This window comes from Anolis carolinensis, chromosome 5, assembly GCF_035594765.1.
Source record: "Anolis carolinensis isolate JA03-04 chromosome 5, rAnoCar3.1.pri, whole genome shotgun sequence".
NCBI classification, from domain to species: Eukaryota; Metazoa; Chordata; class Lepidosauria; order Squamata; family Dactyloidae; genus Anolis; species Anolis carolinensis.
This window is the reverse complement of record NC_085845.1, coordinates 197,833,964-197,855,034: the sequence shown is the minus strand read 5'-3', so window position 1 is coordinate 197,855,034 and position 21,071 is coordinate 197,833,964. Positions and strand designations below refer to the sequence as shown.

Below are 21,071 nucleotides of genomic sequence, written 5' to 3'. Positions count from 1 at the left end.
TTTCAGTGTTCTCTGAATATGGGTGAGTTATAACTCTGATGCCAAGGTTAATCGCCCCAAAGTGGTAAGCATTGGGTCTATGTGCCAAGTTTGGTCCAAATCCATCATTGGTGGGGTTCAGAGGGCTCACAGAACACAGGTGAACTATAACTCCAAGAGTTAAAGGTCAATCACCCTGAAACCCTGTCAGTATCCACAGTTGTCCATGTTAGGACTGTGTGCCAAGTTTGGTCCTGATCTGATGTTGGCTGGGTTCAGTGTTTTCTGAATACAGATGAACTGTAACTTCCAGATGCCAAACCTCAATTCCTCTGTTTGCTGTGTGACATAGGAAAGGATAGCAGAGGATTACGGAAGAGGCAGTGGGTGGGGCCATGCAAATAGAGAAAGGAACACTGAGATGTGCTCGCTGTAACCTGCAATGTCCTTAGAGGGAGTGATTTGGTGGCTCCTCAGCACTGGGAACTATAGCCTGTTTGTGGAGGCCAGAGGCTGTCTGTATGAGTGGACACCCATGCCACATACACACATATACAGTAGAGTCTCACTTATCCAACACTCACTTATCCAACGTTTTGGATTATCCAACACATTTTTGTAGTCAATGTTTTCAATATATCATGATATTTTGGTGCTAAATTCGTAAATATAGTAATTACTACATAGCATTAATGTGTAATGAACTACTTTTTCTGTCAAATTTGTTGTATAACATGATGTTTTGGTGCTTAATTTGTAAAATCATAACCTATTTAGATGTTTAATAGGCTTTTTCTTAATCTCTCCTTATTATCCAACATATTCACTTATCCAACATTCTGCCGGCCCGTTTATGTTGGATAAGTGAGACTCTACTGTAGATATATTGACTGGAGAACTTTAACATAAGTACAAAGTACTGTTTCTGAGCTCTGCAGCTTTGTCGGTCCATAAGAAAAAAGACCCATAATGTATATACCCACTGTGTGCATGCCCTTAAAATGCCCCCTTTGGCTTAACCTTGAGTCCCCTCTGGTGAGAAAGGCGGGGTAAAACTGTTGTAAATAAAATAAAAATTAACCTGACGTGTTCTGAGTTTGTTTTGCGAGCCTTTTTCCAGCTAAAGATGAAAACCTTTCTCTTCCCTTTCCCTTCATATGAAATCTTAGATGGGCCCTTAAAAAAAACTCCTGCCAGAGAATGTGTGTTGCAATGTGTCACATGTGCAATTCATGCTCTCCTGTTTCTGGTTGGAGGGAGGCAAGTGAGTGGGTGGGGGAAAAACATATCCTCAGGAGGAAGAGAGCTGTTAAATCATTTCAACTCATTTAGTGATTCAGTCTGTTGGCGACTTGTTGAAAGTCTTCCGCACGCTTGTTTCAACTTACGAGAAATCAATGCCATATGCATGAGTAAGCCATCTTTTAAAGATACGCCTCTGTGTGCTTTCCCTCTTAAACAGAAGCAGGATCTGCCTTCTGGAAGGGAAAACACATGTCACCGCAGCTGGCTTCAATTCTTCCTCTTTCCCCCTGACCCCCCCCCCCCCCCCCCCACACACACACACACACACCGCAACTGTAATTGAATTATGAGCCCGGGTGGCCCTTTCAGCCTTCCCCAAAATGAGGCCCTTGGGTTGGGTTGGATTACGTCTCCCACCAAAGCCCAGACAGCAAGAAAGTGCCTGGGGATGATGGGCACTTTCTCCAGCACATTGAATGAACCACAGGTTGGAAAGGAGCATGACATTTTTCACTGCAACATGGTATCAGAAAAAGACTAAGTGTGCATCTACATTATAGAATTAATTCAGTTTCCAACCACTTGAACTGCCACTACTCAATGCTTTGGAATCCCGGGAGTTGCAGTGTAGTTTTTAAACGTCTCTAGCCTTCTCTAAATAGTGCAGGTGGCTTCCCACATTACATTTCCAAGAATTCCATATCATTGAGCCATGACAGTTTCAGACTGCATTAATTCTGCATCGTAAATGCATTCTAAGACTTGGGAGGACATTGAAGCCCCATCTACACTGCCATATAATCCGGTTTCTAAATCCAGATTATTGGTTTTGAATTGGATTATATGGCAGTGTAGATTCATATAATCCAGTTCAAAGCAGATAATCTGCAATGTCTCTGTAGACAGCCAGTTCTCACACCAGAAGTGACTTGCAGTATGTTCTCAAGTGGTTTCTGACACGATAAAAAAAATCTGAATTCAGAAACTGGTGTAGAGCCAGCTTGAGTATAAAAATACATTATTAAATAACAACACTATCCATGCAGTACATAGTGTTTCCAGTTTGTCTGTATAGTTGTGGAAGCTGGACAGTGAAAAAGCTGATAGGAAGAAAACTGACTCATTTGAAACATACTGCTGCATCATACCAAAGCATGGATCCACTTTAAATCCAGTTTCTGCCTCCTGCAGAATTCTGGGGTTTGTAGTTTGGTGAGGCCCAAGACTTGTCTGGCTGAGCTATTTAAAGGCCCCTCCCTAAAGTGGATTTAAAGTGACCCATGCTCTAGTGTGATGAGGTCCATAGCATTATAGGAAAGATTTACAGATACCTTGGACCACACACACACATACACAAGACAAATGAATGGGTCCTAGTGCAAATTAGGCTGAATTCTAAAAGTGGATCTGTAGGTATGTATATTTATTTATTTACAGTATTTATATTCCACCCTTCTCACCCCGAAGGGGACTCAGGGCAGATTACAATGTACACATACATGGCAAACATTCAATGCCATATGAACATAGAGACAGAGACGCAGAGGCAATTTAACATTCTCCAGCTTCTAGCTTCCTGAGGGGATGCTCGATTCCGGCCACAGGGGGAGCTGCTGCTTCATCATCCTCTGTGACATCTTGATGGATACCAGTACTTCCTCATTCCAAATGCCTGCTGGATGATTTTTATGGTGTTGTAAATTAGTTAAATTAGCCTCCCCGCAAAGTGGTACCTAAATTCCTACTTGATCGATGCAACTATCTTTTGGTTGCTTAGGTCAACAACGATTAGGGGCTGTTTTTGTTTTTGTTTTTAATGGTCAGGTGCTCATTCCAACATGGGCTGGCCTCGAACCCATGACCTCTTGGTCATAGTGATGTATTGCAGCTGGCTACTTAACCAGCTGTGCCACAGCCCGGATGTGTAGGTCATCCAGCACAATTTCGTTGATAACTTCCACTGGAATCGCACTAGAGGACCTGCAGGTGCCTAGAGCAGTGTCTCTCTAGGCATTTGCAGGTCTTCCAGTGGAATTCTCTGTGGTTAACTTCTGCCAGAATTGCATTGGAGGACTTACAAGTGTCTAGAAAAGTGTTTTCTCTAGGCACATGTAGATCCACCACCACAATTCTAGTGTCAGTTTCCACTGGAATTATACTGGAGTGCCTAGAGAATTGTTCTCTGTAGTGATGTGTAAGTCCTCCAGTGCGATTCCATGGTCAGCTTCTACCAGAATTGCACTAGGAAGATCTAAAAGCACTTAAAGAAATGTTCTCTCTAGACATAGTATATCCTCTAGTGAAGCTCTCTGGTCAAGTTCTGCTGTAATTTGTCTTATCTTTGGATAAGATGCATATGCTCCACCCCACCCTAGCATGACTGACCGTTTAGGCACCATGAGGCAGAGCTTGAAATAGTTACTTATTTAACTTACAGACTTTAGAATCCTAAAACCAGCATGAGCAGTGGTCACAATGGCTGTAAGTTTCCGGAATTTCCCAAACCCAAAAGTCTCATTTCCAAACTCTGTGTTTAGGCCAGAAGAATAAGAATTAGATGCTAACAGAGACAACACTTTAATACAATTTCCCCCAAGAGATGAGCAATAGGGAGTTCCACAGGGTAATTTTCAGAAGAAGAGGTCTGAGCATGATATATAGTGGCAGTTGGAGTATGTGTGTATTTAGTAAGTTTTGCACATACGCTTGTGAGAACAGACACGTAAAACAGTGAGGAATAGGTTCAATGGGTGAGTTATTTATTCCCCAACAAACCTGGTGTAACTGTGAACTAAGTTAGGTTCTCGGGAAAGCTTAAAAATGAAACTACATCTTAGCAAGAAGGAAACGAGTGTCATTCTTATCCATTTTAAAAAATGGTTGCTACCTGGGAAATGTTTAGAATGGGAAGTCATGCAGCTCTTCAGATATTGAGTCATAAGCAATAAGCGATTTATCATAAGCAATGGCCAGTATAGCTACTTGGGGAATTGGGAATTGTAGTCCACAAACAACTAGCAGGTTGTATGTTTCCAAGCCCTGAGAAAGAGTGTACTGTAAAATTGAAATCACAGATTTATCATAAGCATCACTATCATTAAACTAACGTTAGGCTACCAGGGAAATTGAGAGCTAATGTGTGGGTACATGTCGGGTTGGATATTATGGCAATTACAGCTGAATGGCTAAACAAGAGTTTGAGTGTTTCTGCAATAGATAAATATAATAATTTTGATACCACTCATGATCCCATCTTGGAGAATCCTGGAATTTGTAGTTTAACAAGATAGGAGAATATCAGTGCTTGAGAACTGTAGTGGTGTAGTATGTGATAGAGCACTACACTAGAACTCTAGGAGAGAATCCCAGTTACCCCACCAAACCACATACCCCAGTATTCTAGGATGGTGTTGTAATAGTTAAAAGTAGTATTGAACAGCTATAACTGCATTATTTATATAGTGAACCCTTGGTATTTTGTGAGGTTTGTTCCTGGGCATCTTCTAAGGATGCTAAATCTGTGGATGCTCAAGCCCCATTGTATAGCATCAAATGGTAAAATCAAGCTTTACTTTTTGGGATTTTTTTTGGAGGGTGGGGGATATGTTTTTCAAGCCATTGAATCTATGGATATGGTGTGCCAAATGTATTTATTAATCGAACGATTACATCCTGCAATATCAAAAGATTTTAGTCTGTTTTACCTATAACCTTAAATCAACAAGTTAAACAGTTTGAAAAACATATTAAGCATAATGAGCTAAAAGCCGGTTTAGAAGCTTAGTAAGTTTTTAGAAGTATTTGAGATGAATTGATGAGGGCATTCCATAGTGGCTAAAAAGGACTCATCCCATGTCCTGAAACAGTGTGTTAACCTCACCTATAGGACATAGACCAGGTGTTCCAGTAAAGTCCCAAGCTTTAAAAGCAGCTTGAATTTAGACAGAAGTGCACTGGCAGGCTATACAATTCTTTTAAGACTGACATAACATATGTCATGGGAAGTCATGACTCACTAGAAAATGTAATAATGTACAATAAGTTAGGAGGCAGGAAAAGATGAAGGCTGCATTCATGATGAAGAGACTCCATACAGGTCTGTAAGACCTGAGCAAGACTGTAACTTGGAGGTCCCTCATTCATGGTGTCACCATAAGTCAGAGTCTACTTGACAGCTGTTAACAACAACTAAAAATGGCACTATTATGTAGTAGAAATTGGCTCCAGGACCCTTTCATGCAACACAGTTACAGCTTTTTGACTTGAATTTCACTGTCATGGATGTATCCTGTGGGATCCATAGGTGTGTAATTTGGTGAGGCGCTAGAGCTCTCTGGCAGAATTCTGAGTACCCTTCCTCAAATTACAAATCCCATAAAATGAAACCACAGAAACCAAAGTGCAGTCAGAGTGCTGTACAATAGTCGTGAAGTATGAAATCAGGGTTGTTGTATGTATTCTGGGCTGTATGGCCATGTTCCAGAAGTATTCTCTCTGGACGTTTCGCCCACATCTATGGCAGGCATCCTCAGAGGATGCCTGCCATAGATGTGGGCGAAACGTCCGGAGAGAATACTTCTGGAACATGGCCATACAGCCCGGAATACATACAACAAGCTTGTGATCCTGGCCATGAAAGCCTTCGACAACAGTGTGAAATCACTTTGGGGAGACCAGAGGCGCATCTATACTGTAAAATTAATGCAGTTTGATAGCACTTCAACTACCATGGCTCAAGGCTTGGTAGTTTTACAAAGTCTTTAGACTTCTCTGTTAAAGTATTCTGATGTTACAGCAAACTACAATTCCCAGGATTCTATAGTATTGAGCCACGGCAATTACTGACAAATTGCATTAATTCTTCAACACAAATGCATCCCAGGTTTTCAGAGACAAGCAAGTGCAAACTGCCTTTGAATAAATCCTTCCAAGAACATTCTGATAGGGTCACCCTAAGTAGACCTGGAGGCACATAGTAACCGAAAATTCTACACCAAGGAAATGCTATGAAGCTTTCATAGCATCTAAGAACTATAAGGTTTAAAGTGGTAACAGATACATCTCTCTCCTCCATATTGCACACATACTTTGACATCCTCCCTCCCACAGTCTTTAAATTTAATCAGAACAGTTCCATGACTCTCCTTTCTTGCATGAACCTCTTGCTTCCAAATCCTGCCGTAGCATTTCAAGGACAAGAAAGAAGCCCTTCACTGGGTGCTAGAAACTCAAAAGCAATTAACAGGCTGAGTAATAACCCACAATAGCTGTGGCATTTCTATCCACAATGTCCTGATCTTTCAAAGGCCAAGTGGTACACAGCAAAGAGAAGGTGGATGAGGTTTGGGGATCAGTCATCAACGTTCACCTGCGAAGGCTGGATGAATTTATTACAAAGTGTTCTAGGCATTCGCCCACACACATAAACGCATGTGGAACAGGTCATAATGCACAGGATTCCTCCCTCCCTCAGCAGAAGCGGAGAGTATCTTTCAATAAAGGGGAACCAAAGAGGTCATCTTATTATTGCTGAATTTTGCCACACTGTCTGCATTGATGTAATAGCATAAATCAAGTTTCCTCGAGTCGTTTGGGCCATGTGCCTCTAAGCATACTGTAGTTGTAATCAAATTATTCTGAATCCACCAAATCGTGAGAGAATTCTCCATAGCTTGAACCAGTGTAGCCCAATCTTTTGTCTACCAAATATTTTGGATTTCATGTCCCAGAAGCTATATTCAGAATGAACAACAGTCAGGACTTCTTCAACTTGATGTCTCAACATTTGTCCTCCGGATATTCTTTGACTCGGCATCTCACCCTTTAGTGCTCCAGGTGTTCATGGACTTGGCATTTCAACCTTTAGTGCTTCAGATGTTGTTGGGCTTGACTTCTCAAACTTCAGGGCTACAGATGTTGTTGGACTTGGCTTCTTAACCTTTGTTCCCTCAGATGCTCTTGGATTTGGAGGTTAAGATCACTGACTTACAGAATTAAGAATGTTGCCACATTTATGTACATAAATACACATACACACCTGTGTTTGGCTAAATTAATAACTTCTTGGTTTGCACATCATTGTGGGTTGTTTTTACATTGTCCAAACCAGATTGTAGGTAGTGAAGACAAGAGACTGTTTAGCTGTCACACTGTTCAGCTTGTAGTCTATTAAAGCTCTTGGATCCCTTTCACAGATACTACTGTTGAGCCAGATTCACCATTCTGTCTTTGTGCATTTAATTTTTCCTGCCTTACATTTCTCCTTGTTGAAATTCATTTTGTTAGTTTTGGCCCAGCTTTCTAATTTTGTTAAGGTCATTTTGAATTCTGACCTTGTCCTCTGGGATTTTAGCTGCTTTTTATTATATTGACGGCTTATGTAGATCCATGTTTATCCATCTTCTTCCAGTTAAGCATCTGAGCCTTACATTCTCCAGACCACATTGGAAATGTGAACAGTTTGATCAAGCAAAAGTTGTTATTTCAGATGTGATTATGCTGTTACTCATTAAGCTGAGGATGCAAGAAGATGTGGGAACAGGTGAACTGGCTTGTTCGTGGCTTGGAAGAACAGAATGTTAACATCCAAACTCAGCCAATAACACCTTTTGAATTCAACAACTTGCCAGAAACCATGCCTTTGGCAAGTGAGCCTACAAAATCTCTGCATCACAGCCTGCCACTATCATTGTAAGAAATCTGATCAACACAGGTATGAGAAGAGAAGTGGGCATTTTTATTACTCTGTTCTAAGACTAGACAAACATGGAAAGGTGTGGAGCAAGCAGAGGTCCTTATTAGTTCCCTACATAACTTGGAAGGCTTCTTTTTTTGAATTACAACTCGCAGGTTATCCAAATCAGCATGGCCAGTTCTCTGGTTGATAGAATATTTTTGGTGGTTATGACAATGAACATACTGGGAAGAAATTCCAGTGAGCAGTTTGGCAAGGTGCTCCTCAATAACTATTTCATCCATGATCCAAGACATCACACATTACCAGGCATATTCCCAATGCATTCTATCCTTAATTTTAGCCAGAAGACTGAGAAGGCTGCTGTATTTGGACTGTTGGATAGAACATCCCAATCAGCCTCCAGAATAGTAGCTTTTTATCGACACCAGCAATATGTTCCTGGTGTTCTAACGTGTTCTCAATGTGATAGTGGTTAAAAAACTACATAACATAAAAACATAATCTGTATGTCAAAACCTAACATTTCTAAAATGGCTTTCTAAGAGAAATGCTGGAGCAAAATAAAAACCAAAGTAAAAACTCAAATAATATTCAAAAACTAATAGATTCCTTCCTATTTCTGTTTGGAATATCCAAGGCCCAGGGTGAGAAATGAAGGGATATCCTACTAGATATTGCCTAGATAGCTATTGTATTGTAGTACTAGGTGCTACAGACAGCCCTTCACATTTGCGGATTGATTATTCGTGTATTTTGGCAGTATGTTATCTGTAGGAATGTTTACATCCATATAATTGTGCTGGAGAACATAGAGATTCCAAGCAAGAATGCTTCTCTAGACATTTTTAGGTCCTCCAGTTCGATTCTTGTGTAATCTTCCAGCAGAAGTTGACCATAGAACTGTGCTGGAGCACCTAGAGATTCCTAATGAGATTTTTTAAATTAAACTAAGTGTTTTTATTTCAATTTTTCCAATTTCAGGTGGGTCCTGTGCCCCTCACCCCAGTGAATGTGGAGGTCTGACTATACTAGAAGTCTTATATTTCTTTTTCCCTCCATCTCAATGCTTTACATACCGCATGTTGGCTGTCAAAATATATATAATAATATATAATAGCTTTTCTGCTTCTCTCTGTTCTTCTCATCCTCTTCTAAAACTGTCTTAGCAAGCTGTTAAAATAATAACAGATCATTTTGGAAAATGTACCTGCTATGTCATGCCGCTTTCTGAGAATAAAGGAATCCATAATTTATGTATGGTAGTGAGAAAGCAAAGATAAGTAAAAATGTTTCTCTTGCTTGTTCTGATGGTTCTCTTTTGAATGAGAAAAATATGAATTTGTTCTTCCGTGGGAGGAATACTATTGATGACAATGTGTTTGTGTGTGCCTTCAAACTGCCTGTCGCCTTATGGCAACCCAATAAATTGTATAGAGTTTTTTTTTAAGGAAAGGAAGCTTCAAAGGTGGTTTTGCCAATTCCCTTCTCTGAAACATATCCTGCAGTACCTGGTTTTCTTTAGCCATCTCCTATCCAAATACTCACCAGGACTGACCCTGCTTAGCATTATTCAGGATCGGATGGGATCTGGTGCCTTTGGGATATTGAGGCCAGATTGATCACCTTTAGGACATATTTCCATAGATGAACATTATTATTCAAATGTTTGGTGAGGTACCAGCACTCTTTGGCAGAGTAGGCTGAAGAACTTGTAAAGCTACTATTCCCAGAATTTGATAGCATTAGACCATGACAGTTTAAAGTGGTAACCAACTGCATTAATTCTACTGTGTAGATGCGCCCAGAGATAGAAATGTGTTTTCCCAAATGTTTTCCTATCTTCCTGTCCTACCTTTTTATCTTCAGAAATATATATTCAAAACCACCTTCTGTTCTCTGATACCCTTTCCTTCTGTATTGAAACCAATTGGCAGAAGAAGTAAAAAAACAAAACAAAAACAATGTATTTTAGGCTGAAGGATGTGGCCCTTTTTCTTCAGTCCCACCGCTGGTGCTTTCCTTCAGTAAAAACTAAACCAGGGATTGTGAATCATTTTCTTTTCTTTGTTGCTTTTATGCCTAGGTGATTTTTGTTTGGGTTCCTTGTTCTGTCATATGACAGGCAGTGATGGCAATGTCTTATTTTTACATGGAAATACCTAGGTTTGGAGTCATCCTCTTTTCTTTTGCAGGAGAGCAGTGTTACTGTTTTAGAAAGAGAACCAAGGAGGAAGGACTCTGAACTCATGGATACCATATATCGATCTATGCAGATAGCCAAATGGGAAGTTATGAGGCAGCTTCCTAAACTCCAAAATTCGTTTCCTGCCTTGATTCTTCCCATCTTCACCAAATGCATCAACAAAACTCCAGTTTTGGTACAGTTCGGGTATCAAATATGGACTTAGATGTGGACAAAAATACTTGAATTTGTAGTCGTTTCTAGGGTGCATCTACACTATAGACGTAATGCAGTTTGACACTGCTTTAAGTGCCATGGCTCCGTGCTGTGGAATCATATGAGTTGTACTTTGATGAGGCACCAGCAGTCTTTGGCAGAGAAGACTGAAGACCTTGTGAAACTAAATCTCCCAGGTTTCCATTGCATTGGGCCATGGCAGTTAAAGTGGTGCCAAACTGCAGTAATTCTACAGTGTAGATGCAACTCTGATTGAATGTGGGCAAGTTTTCTTTCAAGATTTGCCAACTTGACTTTTCTCTAAGGAACATTTGGATTTCTTTGTAACACAAGCTGAAAAAAACTTCTCTCTGTGCCACTTTAGGAGCAGCAGTCTTCGACTGGCAGGTGCAGTCTGCTTTCAGTTGCACATTTTGAATTCTTACGTTTGCAAATCCGCCCTTCATCTGCTCTGGGTACAAGCTGCAACTCTCTTTTCCCCATCAAGAGGCAAGGAATTCCTCCCACAGGTTGGCCTTGCTTGCTGACAGATAACGGCAGTCAGAACAATTAACTGGGCACATTAGCATTTTTAATTGGAGGAGGAACACAGTCGTCTTGAACTTTATTGTGAAGCTGAAAGTGCAATGGAGGGAAACTGTTTTTGCAGCGGCTTTCTGCAGTGATGGTTGCAAAATGGTTGAATTCCAACATTGATTCATAATTTTTCCTATGGAAAATAAGAATAAGAGAGATGTTACCACTGTATCTGTAAAAGTATCATATGTTTTTCTTATGCCTGATACAAAAAAAAATCCATACTTTGATTTTGTGAGCAAATACAGCTGGGATGTGTTTCAGAATCTCCAAAAATGCTGCCCATTTCCTTGAGCTGTGCACATTTATCTAGGAGACTTTCAGTTAAGGTAAACACAAACAACTGGCAAAACATTGAAGAAATAACACTTTAAATAAAAATTAAAATAAAATCATTTTAACTGCCATTTAACTAAAACAGTATTTATTAAGTTTTTGTCTTAATTTTCTTTTAATTCCAATACTATGGAATCATGGTTTTGCAAGGTCCTTAACCTTCTCTGCCAAAGAGTGTTGGTACCTTACCAAACTGCCAACCCACATGATTCCGTAGGAACTTAAAGTGCCCTTACAGCGGGGTCAAAACTGCATTAATTCAACAGTGTAGATGTACTGTAAGTCAGAACAGATATAAATAACTAATTTTATATATGTTTGTACTTTCAAGTCACTTCTCAATTTATGGCAACCCCATGAACTTTGTAGTTTTAAAAGTCAAATCCCAGGATTCCATAGCATTGAGCCATGGCAATTCATGTGGGGTCAAACTGCAATAATTCAACAGTGTAGTTGCACCCTTATCCATGCATTCCCACATCTTCAAGGGTGTGTTTGTGTGCGCATGCATGTTTTAAAAGGGGAGCATTTTTGTGGGCTTGTAAATCCTTGTTTCTTCAAAACCACATGAGTATCGGAACTTACGGATAGTTTAGCTGTCGAGTACTTTGCGCTACTTGCAGAGAGCCAGTTCCTATGGTAACGGAACCCTTGGTGGCGTTGTAATGCGTGGCGTCGTGTTTCCGCCTCCTTCATCGGCTTCGTGAAGAAGGCCATCATTGGGATTTCAGTCTGTGTGTACATGAGTGTGCGAAGAAGTGTATTTGTGTGTTTTCTTTTCAGTGACGCTACTTGATTCGGTTCCGGCCATAGCATTGAAGTCTTATGCAGCATCCGGGACAGCGCAATCTAATTGAAATTCCTTCTATGCTTTTGCCTTTCGCTGTGTTGAAAAGCATACTTAAGGATTCTACTGGCATTTCCAAAGAAAGCAGCAGATTGCTGCAAACTCTTTAGAGGCTGAAGCACCAATTTGTTATTATTTGCCATTGAGTCAGCTCCAACTTAATAGTAGCCATACAAATGAGAAACCTCCAGGAGTCCTGGGGTGCATTTTCACTACAGAATTCATGCAGTTTGTCATCACGTTAACTGCCATGGTCTAATGCTATGGGATCATGGGAGCTGTAGTTTTACAATATCTTTAGCCTTCTTTGTCAAAGAGCGGCAGTGCCTCACCAAACTGCAACTCCCATGATTCCATAGCATTTAGCCATAGCAATTAAAGTGGTGTCAAACAGCATTGATTCTATAGTGTAGAATGATGCATCCTTTGGGGTAGCTCATGGTAACCAGAGAACTTTCTTCCCACATCATATTTTGAATGAGTTGATTTTTCTTTCCTTTTGGCTTCCTTCACTATCCATCTTTCACAACCACACATAAAAAATCAGAAATAACAGTTTCATCATCCCATATTCAGAATTCTTAAATTATGTAATAATAACAAAAGTGTCCACATAGGTGGCTGGAATTGTGACAGCTTTGGTTTCTGATGGCTTACTTAGACTCAAAATTATTGACAATGTTGTGTATAAAATTACTTTTGAGCTGTGTGAACAAAGTATATATGAAACATAAATGAATTTTGTCTTTTGATTTGGGTCCCCTAGTCTAGGATTCAATTTTCAACAATATTCCTGCAAATGGGATGTGAGTACAACACCATCTTGCTGCTCGTGTTTCCTAGCAACCCCTATTCAGAATCTTCTGATACTCGAGGTAATATATAGACATCATGATTAGTACCCATTGATCCCTACATCCTTTACAAAATTGTCTAATCTTCCCTTAGAGCCATCTAAGCTAGCACCCATCAATACACAGCATGGCGGAAAATTGAATTCTTGGTCTGTAGGAAGACATTCTCAATTTTTTCTTGTCCTAGATTTTCCCTGTTTGGTTAGCTTCATTGGATCGTTCTTTGTTCTATTAGAAAGGAACCTGAGCTTCATGAAGTGCTCATTGATCGAGGGAAGTAATAGTACCGCTCTATTCTGCTTTGGTCAGACGTCACCTGAGATATGCAGTCAATCCTTAAGTTATGAACAAGATAGGCTCTATAGCAGGGGTCCCCAAACTTTTTAAGCAGAGGGCCGGTACACAATCCTTCAGACTGTGGAGGGGCCGAATTATCATTTGAAAAAAAAATACAAACAAATTCCTATACACACTGCACATGTCTTACTTGTAGTGCAACAACAACAACAACAACGAAAGAACAATACAATATTTAAAAATGAAAACAATTTTAACTAACATAAACCTATTAGGATTTCAATGGAAAGTGTGGGCCTGCTACTGGCCAATGAGATAGTCAAGTTAATTAGGATTGTTGTTGTTGTTGTTGTGTGCCTTCAAGTCATGTCAGACTTTGGCCGAGCCTAAGTCTAAAATTAATTATTTATTTACTACATTTATTTACTACATTTATATCCCACCCTTCTCACCCCGAAGGGGACTCAGAGCAGCTGTATGTACATACAATATATTATATTATTAGCATAACACAATATTAGCATTATATATTGCTATATTGAACTATACCACTATACTATTATATAATATGTAATATATAACATATAATTAATATTATTATATGGTATTACTATTAGTATTATATTGTATAACATAAGATTATTATCAATATCATATGTATATACAATATATTATATTATTAAAACTGATATAAAAATATTATATTATAAAACTGAGGGCGGGGGCCAGGTAAATGACCTTGGAGGGCCGCATCCGGCCCCCGGGCCTTAGTTTGGGGACCCCTGCTCTATAGGTTTGTTCTTAAGTTGTATTTGTATATAAATTGGAACAGGTACATTTTAAAGTGTAACTCCAGATAGATAGATAGATAGATAGATAGATAGATAGATAGATAGATAGATAGATAGATAGAGGCTTTGGATAGCATAGGTAAGGGTTAACACCTTGTGGTGTTTGTTTTGCTGTCTGTACCCCTGTTTAGAAGATTTCCCCTCACCTTCTGTCTCTGTGATAATTGGATTTTGGAAAATGTAGCTTGCTGTGGAAAATATAATTGGTGATAATGCTTCAGTTGAGATGCCTTTTCCCTGTGATAACTCCTTCAGGAATTAATTGCCCTTCTGAAGGGAAGATTTCTCCCACTTCCTGTTGTCTCACCTCGGTTCTTAACTAGGAATTGTTGTAAGTCAGATTTTTGTAACTTGGGGACTGCCTGTACAGTGTACTGTTCTAGACACTAAGAAGGAAATGGACAAGCTAGATTATCTGGAAACTATGAATCCTTATGAGAAACAGCTTAGGGAGCTGGGAATGTTTAGTTTGGAAAAGAGAAGGCAGGCAGAAGGAGACATGGCCATGTTTAAATATTTCAAAAGATGTCACATTGAGGATGGTAAAAAAAGGTAAAAGTTTCCCCTGACATTAAGTTCAGTCATGTCTGACTCTGGGGGTTGGTGCTCATCTCCATTTCTAAGCCAAAGAGCCGGCATTGTCCGTAGACACTTCCAAGGTCATGTAGCCGGCATGACTGCATGGAGCGCCGTTACCTTCCTGCCGGAGCGGTACCTATTGATCTACTCACATTAGCATGTTTTCGAACTGCTAGGTTGGCAGAAGCTGGAGCTAACAGCGGGCGCTCACTCTGCTCCTGAGATTTGAACCTGGGACCTTTTGGTCTGCAAGTTCAGCAGCTCAGTGCTTTAACACACTTCGCCACCAGGGCTCATTGAGGAGGGAGGAAGATTGTTTTCTGCTTCTCTGGAGAGAAGGACACAAGGAGTAATGCATTTAAATTGCAGGAAAGAAGTTTCCACCTAAACTTTAGGAAGAACTTCTAAATGCTAAAGCTGCTTGAATATGTCTTGAAATGTGGTGGAGTCTCATTCTCTGGAAGTTTTTAGGCAGAGACTGAATGACCATCTATTAGGAGAGCTTGGGTTGTGTTTCCTTTAGGACTGGAAAAGCAGAGGCTGGATGGCCATCTGTCAGGGGTGCTTTGAATGCGATTTTCCTGCTTCTTGGCAGGGGTTGGACTGGATGAGATTTCTTCCAACTCTATGATTCTATGAGCAGAACTTCAGAAGAGAGTTGAAGCATTTCCACTTACTTGCAGATGGATAATGACCCAATGAGTCATATGAAGAGGAAAATTGCTCTGACCCCAGCACAGTTGCTCACCCATGATCTAAAGTAGTGGTGGAAATGTCTTGACCACATGCACCTTGCCATCTGGCTTTGCTTCCTGCCAAGTCCTTCCTCTGAATTTGCTGTTGAGCTAAGAATGTCATTGAAAATATACTGCTTCTTTTAAAAAGAGTTCTTTCTTGACAGCCAAAAGGGTGCACTATGTCTCTCCAAAACTTGAATCTATTTGTGAATAAGGTACATGGTGAGCATCATAGAATTATTGAATCTTAGACTTGGAAGAAATCACAAGAGCCATCCAATTCAGCCCTATTCTGCAACGAAGAAGCACACAATCAAAGTGCTCCTGATAGATGGCCATAGAGAGTTTGCTTAAAAACCTCCAGAGAAGGAAACTCGACTAGTATATTCCACTGTCCAACCGTTGTTGCAGTCAGGAAGTTCTTCCTCATATTAAGGTGGAATCTGTTTTCCTTCAATTTGAATCAATTGCTTCATGTCCTTGTCTCTAGAACAGTCTCTGAATTATCATCCAACCTTACAATTGTAGCCTTTAGGACTTTCATCTATTTTCAGTCCAACCCTGTGCTCCAAACGCGATTTGGGAATTTCAGATAGACGTTAGTGACTCACCTTCAGCTGTAGTGAAACAGTTTGCGTTATTGCTGTGCCCTGAACTTCAAGTAGCAAGGCTATCATAAAACTCTTTGTTGGACTGTGCCTTAACTTTTACACACACAAAGACGTATGTGGGTGTTAAAGATAAATAAATATTTAAAAAGCAGATTTATTTTAACCAGCAGCACTTGGAGGAGGCACTTTCATTTCAAATTGTAGTTGTGACTCATTTGTTCTCAGAAAGGAGGTTTGGAGGAGCTCAGCTGTCAAAAAAGCCTGTTTGCAAAATAATCTGTTCTAGTAGCTGCCATGTGTTCCCAAGTCTATTTGCCGAGAGGTTTGTACCTTGTGCTAAAAATATCAATGTTCTGCAAGTATAAAACGTCTGCCAAGGAAAGCTGGATTCTACACCTTGAAACTGACTACAATGTTTGCAGGTCCTTTTCTTTTTCATATGACTCACTCTATATGCCCTCTTCAGATTTGGATGAAAAGGTTCAGGCTTCGTTAGTCACCTAAAAGAGGCTCATTGATACACAGTTTGCCCTCCCATTTGCGGTTTTGACTTTTGCAGAATTGATTAAAGTGTTCTCTCTAGGAATCTCTAGGTCTTTTAATATGATCCTGTGGTCAACTTCAAATTGAGGTTGACCATAAAATCATGCTGAAGCACCTAGAGAAGTAAACTTTAGGATTTAAAAAAAGCATTTTTTTAAAAAAAAATCATAGTTTCCCCACTTTTTTGTGTCCCAACCCCAGCAAATATGGAGGTCTGATTGACTATATTCCATTTTGGAGAGAGAAATTGGGCAACGGGACAAGAGATATGTATTAGCTTCCTTTACAGGTTGATTCAGACCCCTCAGTTTGGCATAAAATCATCATGTTTGATGTATGAGAATTATACCATATTTCCTCAATTCTAAGACACCATTGATTATAAAATGTGTTCTCATTTCAGTACCAACAGAAAGAAAAGGAAGTGATTACGATTCCAAGATGCACCCCATTTTTAGATATTAGAAGTTTATATAGAAGGAAACTGAATCTTAGAATAGAAGAAATACCATACTGTACTCTGCTTTTAGCAGAAGTTAACTTTTTAAAGATAGGTAGATTTGGTGTAATGGAGCTGTAAGGCATAATAAGGAACCTGAATTGTAATAAATAGTATAGTTACAATAAGGGTTTAGTAGTTATGTAGACTAATGAAGCATAACCACAGCTTCAACTATCTATGATTAGAAAATATTTTCCCCTCTCCCAAAAACAATCCTAAAAATTAAACCTTGATATATATATATATATTTATCTAAGGAATGCTATATTACAATGCCGTTGTACATAATGGGACTTGAGTATCCACAGACTTTGGTTTCCGGGGGTGTCCTGAAACCAAACCATGGTTTAATGCTATGGAATCTCAAGATTTGTAGTTTTTCCAAGGCCTTTAGTCTTCTCAACCAAAGAGTGCAAACTACAACTTCCACGATTCCATAGCATCGAGCCATGGCAGTGAAACTGGTGTCAGGTTGCATTTGTTCTGCAGTGCAGATGCAACCATATCCCCACACCATTGTGAAGACTGTTTTTTATGGAAGACTTTGTCTAGTGCCAGGACTTTTGCAAGCGAGTGGGCGGAGAGGCATGTCAATAGGTCCAACCAAAATAGCTCCAAACGGAGATTATGGTGTTGTTCATAGGTTTGGAAATGCAAAACAGGGCCCTTGGGAGGAAGAGCAAAGAGTTTGGCTGCGCCACGTATTAGCATTTCATCCTTATAATCCTCAAATTGCAGTGAAAGAATTTGGGATGGGTCTCCAGGGAAAAAAATTGATTTCCAGTTTGCCAAGGCTTAATGCCTTATGTTAATTTAATTTTCAAGCCAGCTTCTTTCATTTGCATATAGTGTGAATTATACAAGAGAAGGTAGTCCTATAGATAATTATCTGCATCACCACTGTAGAGTTAATGCAGTTTGATGCCTCTTGAATGGCTCAATGGCATGAAATCATGAGGGTGATCATTTTACGAGATTTTCAGCCTTTTCTCTGAGAAAGAGGGTTGGTACCTCAGCAAACTACAAATCCCAGGATCCCATAGCATTGACCTGTAGTAGTCAAAGTGGTGTTAAACCAAATTCTATAATATAGATGCCACCCCTGGTCACTTCTACTTTTGTCTGACCTTTTTTGTGGACTTGTGAAGGCAAGGACAAGCCCCTTCTGAATGCCAACAAATGTAGGAAAATTTACAGAAATTGAGACACAATTTACACAGGCTGTATTATTTCTAGGGGAATGGATGCATGAGCAGGTCAATGTCGGTGGTGTATAAAATAATTCAAGAGTTACAATCAGCCCAATTAGACACAGATGATTTCTTCCCCTAATGAGAGAACAAAGAAAGTTGTTGATTGAAACAAAGCCCATTCATTTAAACAATTTGGATAAATTGCTTTCTTAACACGCGTATAATTAAATAATGGAGTTTGCTAACCTCTGGATGGTCCAGGAGTAATTCTGAGCATCCCAAAGGTGGTCCTCTCATTTTAGAGGAATTAGATCTCACCTGTTATGCAAAAATAGGCAATGAGTCTGTTATTGGAAGGTTGAGAAAGCACACCAGTGATATTTGATTATACACATTAACACTAATTCCAATTAACACACAATACATCAGAGATATAACATTTCTGGAACATTTCAAGTCACTGAGAATGTATTTTTCCCTGCAGAAATTTTTTTGGGGGGGGGGGGGGTTGAGAAATGCTATGTTTGCAGTCTTGATAGGTTGAAATTCACTGTGTTACTTTGGAACATGAAATGCATTTTATGATTGGTTTGGGAGAGTCAGTATTATGTTGGAGACTAGAGTTTTAATTCTCACTCAAACATGGAAACCCATTGTATGATCTTAGACAAGTCACAATCTCTCAGCCTCAGAGGAAAGCAATGGCAACAGAGCTTGTTAAGAAAACTCTGTAACAGGTGTGCTTTCAGGTGCCCATAAATTGGAAATCGCTTCAAGACATGCAATAACAACTAATGCAGTTATCTAATGTATTTTTTTAGTCATCAGGTCTAGAAACATTGTTACTGTAAAAATGAAAAATCTTAAGTACATGATTTTTCTCTTTACCACATTACTTAAGCCTTGATTTTTCAGCAATTCTTCATCTTTCCAACATAAATAATGCTGCCAATGGAATTGCAAAGGAAGCAGTAGCAACAGCAAACCTCTTATGGTGCATCTGTACTGTAGAATATATGCAGTTTGGCATCACTGCACCCTTTGTGTATCTTTCCCAACTTCTTGGGATTTTTCCAAGCATTATTGACATGGCTCCTTTAAAAAGAAAACAAGCAAAGGCCGAATGACTTCTTGTTTTGAGTTCCTTGTCTTGGCTGTCTTTAAAGGGAGAGTTCATATCCTGGTACTGCTTTTCTCTGGCATAACCCTACCCAAGGCAGTGACTCGGTGCCTCTTTGATTCGGGGAAAGTGTTCAGTTCACAAGAAAGACACCGGCTGGAGTTGAAACTTCCTGCTCTTGAAATTCAGATTGCACTGGCCATGCATGAATTAGTTCTTCCAAAAAAAAAAAAAACCACCTATTTTTAAATGTCAAAGAGTGTATAAATTTTTTCTCCCAGGTTGCTCAATTCCTGGTTCCCTTTTCAAAGACCTCTTTCTCTCTTTTCCTCCCTCTGTGCAAGGAAACAAGAAGATATGTCTGACCGGCATTGTGGTTTTAGTTTTTTTTTCCCCGTCCTGCAACCTGAACTTTGCTTTCGTTCTAGAGAGAACATGCAAACGAAACCCTGGGTGTGGCGAAGCCGTTGCCTCGGATCCGATCTGTCATTTGGATTATGCACTCTTCATTTGCTCCATCGTAATTACTCTCCCCACCAAGTGCATCCAGTGAAACCATATGAAGGCAGGACTTTGGTACAGTTGCTTTGAATGCACCTTAAAGACCTGGATGACGACATCTGGAAGTAAGTGAAAAAATACGACATTTCTAAAATATTCCAGGTAGATAGGAGAAAACCAGTATGTAAGAAATTTGAAACTGTCTAGCGGCAATAGTGAATGTATCTCCTAGAGGCATGCATTACGTCTTCAAGAACTAAGGCAGTTTAATTTTTTTTCTGTGCATCTTCTTTCTCTCCTTTCCCCATCTTAAACTTTAGATGTGCATCTACATTGTAGAATGAATGCAGTTGATGTGTCTTGAACTGCCATGGCTCAATGCTTTAGAATCCTGGGAGTTGTAGTTTTACAAGGTCTGTAATAATAATAATAATAATAATAATAATAATAATAATAATTATTATTATTATTATTATTATTATTATTATTATTATTATTATTATTATTATTATTCCAAGAAGTGGTGGTGCCTCATCAAACTAAACTCCCAGGCTGCCATGGAGTTGAGCCACGGAAGATAAATTTGTGTCAAAACTGCATTAATTCTACAGTTTAGATGACCCAACGTCTCCTTCACACTACAGGATTATACCACTTGGATCCTGCTTTAATTTCCATGATTTCATCCCTTGGGATTTATAGTTTCATGATGCACAAGAGAGCGGGCTGGCAGAGAATTCTAAATAGGCCATGAAACTGCTAATCCACCAATTAGGATAGAGATATGGCCATTCAAATGGTATTAAGCATTGTATAGTTTTACAGAGAGGGTCTGGTTGTGGCTGATATCCATGGGTGCATATACACTGTAGAAGTAATGCAGTTTGATTCCACTTTAACTTCAGTGGCTTAATGCTATGGAATCATGGGGGGTTATAGTTTTGCGAGGCAACAGTGCTCTTTGGCAGAGAAGGCTAAAGACCTTATAAAACAACAGTTCGCATGATTCCAGGCAGTTAAAGTGATGCCAGACTTCATTAATTCTGCATTGTTGATGCACCCTGTGATTCTCTGATCTGGACTTGGCCTTAACTCTTAAAAAAAGAAGACGTATGACTCCACTGCAGGAATGATATTTCCCCCCCAATAAGCCGTGCTTCTTTTTCTGTAGTGGTTTCTGCTTT

General features: G+C 39.6%; 2 long non-coding RNA genes across 3 annotated transcripts in view; one reads left to right on the top strand and one right to left on the bottom strand.

Moving 5' to 3' along the window:
- Positions 1 to 21,071, top strand: part of LOC134299673 (uncharacterized) — a 126,794-nt gene that overhangs the window by 30,541 nt on the left and 75,182 nt on the right. For both annotated transcript variants that reach the window (XR_010006939.1, XR_010006938.1), the window contains exon 3: positions 19,815 to 20,012. This is a non-coding gene — a long non-coding RNA (uncharacterized LOC134299673). The remainder of the gene's footprint in view (positions 1 to 19,814; positions 20,013 to 21,071) is intronic.
- LOC103278800 (uncharacterized) lies at positions 10,780 to 19,819 on the bottom strand. The gene is made up of 3 exons (XR_010006940.1): positions 19,253 to 19,819; positions 18,513 to 18,584; positions 10,780 to 11,049 (listed from the first exon to the last, which is right to left on the bottom strand). It is a non-coding gene; the product is annotated as an uncharacterized LOC103278800 (long non-coding RNA).